The sequence below is a fragment of the Trichechus manatus genome, unplaced genomic scaffold (genome assembly GCF_000243295.1).
Source record: "Trichechus manatus latirostris isolate Lorelei unplaced genomic scaffold, TriManLat1.0 scaffold00008, whole genome shotgun sequence".
Classification (NCBI taxonomy): domain Eukaryota; kingdom Metazoa; phylum Chordata; class Mammalia; order Sirenia; family Trichechidae; genus Trichechus; species Trichechus manatus.
Genome location: NW_004443944.1, coordinates 7214566 through 7216506, shown reverse-complemented (window position 1 = coordinate 7216506; position 1941 = coordinate 7214566).

Below are 1941 nucleotides of genomic sequence, written 5' to 3'. Positions count from 1 at the left end.
AGAACCCAGATGCTACTCACCAAGGTAGAATGTAGAACACTGTCTTTATAAACTGTTATGCCAATTCCTTTACCTATTTTTAAGTTGGGTTGTTTGTCTTTTTACTGTTGAGGTTTTGCAGTATCTTGTAGATTTTATAATGGCTCCAATTTTAACTCCTACATCACTCCCATAGTGGATTTTCTGACGTTATCAAACTGTCCTGTTGTTTTTGGAATAATATATGCTTGGTCATGATATACTATAATTTTTTAAGGTACATCTGCATTCAGTTTACTAGTGTTTTATTTAGGACTTTTGCATCTTTGTTTAAAAGTGGAATTGACCTCTCATTTTCTTTTTCTATGGCGCTCTTGTTTGCTTTTCGTGCCCATGGTGAATGACTTCGGAACCGTTTCTTTGTTCTTATTATTTTTTTAATGCTTTGTTATTGTTATTAGGGGCCATCAAGTCAGTTCTGCCCCATAGCGACCCTACGTACAACTGAACAAAACACTGTCCAGTCCTGCGTCATCCTCATAATCGTTGTATGCTTGAGCCCATTGTTGCAGCCATGGCATCAGTCCATCTTGTTGAGGGTCTTCCTGTTTTTTGCTGACCCTCTACTTAATGCTTTGGGACACTTAATATTTAATACAGGCATTACCTATTCCCCGAAACTTTGCTAAAACTGCCAGATAAGATTGTCTGAGGCTGGTGCCTTTTCGAGAGTGAATCTTCGATTGTCTTTTCATTTTCTTCTTTGGTTAATAATATATGTATTTTTTCTTCGCCATTTTTTGAGTCTATTTTAGACAATTTGTATTCTCCTAGGAAATTGCTCTTATCTTCCAGATATTTTAAATCACACAGTTGAACTGATACTGTTTTAAAATGCCCATCTGTAGACATGTTGCCTTTTTAGTCCTGAGACAGTCAGCCTTAATGTTTTCTCTGTCTGTGGTGAAATGAGGTCCTTCATGTGGCCTTTTCCTTGGTTCTTTGGAAAAACAGCTTGGCAGAACCGAGATTGAAGGAGAGCCCCTTTTGGGAACCTGTTGCTCTCATGGCAGAGGGAAAAGGACAGGAGAGGTGGTGGAGCCCTGCCAGGCTTAGAAATCACATCTTTGCTTTCACTCACATGCATTCCCCAAGCAAGTCACAAGGTCAAGTCTGATGTCAGGAGCCAAACCCAACCCAACCCCATTGCAATTGAGTGGATTCTGACTCATAGTGACCCCACAGGACAGAGTAAAACTGCCCCTATTGGACAGAGTAAAACTGTTTCCAAGGAGTAGCTGGTAGATTGGAACTGCCAACCTTTTAGTTAGCAGCAGAGTGCTTAACCACTGAGCCACCAGATGTCAGGGTCAGAGAAGTATAATCTTTTTATAGAGAAGCAGATAGTAGGCAAAAATTATAAAATGTGCCACAAAGGCCTATTTTATCCTAATTACTAGGATTAGCAAAATGACCGAGACGCGTTTCTTCTTACAGGAAGCTCACATTCTAGTAGAAACAGTTGTTCAAGTAAAAATTGCAATATGATTTTACTAAGGTGACCTGTAGGTTGGACAGAAGAGGGAGTGAGCAGCTCTGCCTACGTGTTGGGGGATGAGTCAGGAAAGCATCTTAGGGGAACCCCAGCTAGCCTTAGAGGGTACTAGGCAGCAGTAAGGAGTCTCTGGGTACCGGAGACAGTTAAGCTCTCTACTGCTAGCTGAAAGGTTGACAGTTCTTATCCACCCAGAGGCACCTTGGAAGATAGGCCTGGCGATCTCCTTCCAAAGGGTCACAGCCTTGGAAGCCTTACGGAGCAGTTCTAGTCTGCACACATGAGGTCACCGTGAGTGGGAATCGACTCAACAGCAGCTAACTACAGCAACAAGGCGGCAGTAGGACTGTAGGCATGTGGGCTACGGTCCTGGCCAGGGAGTCTGAGGAGCTTCTAACGGTGCCATA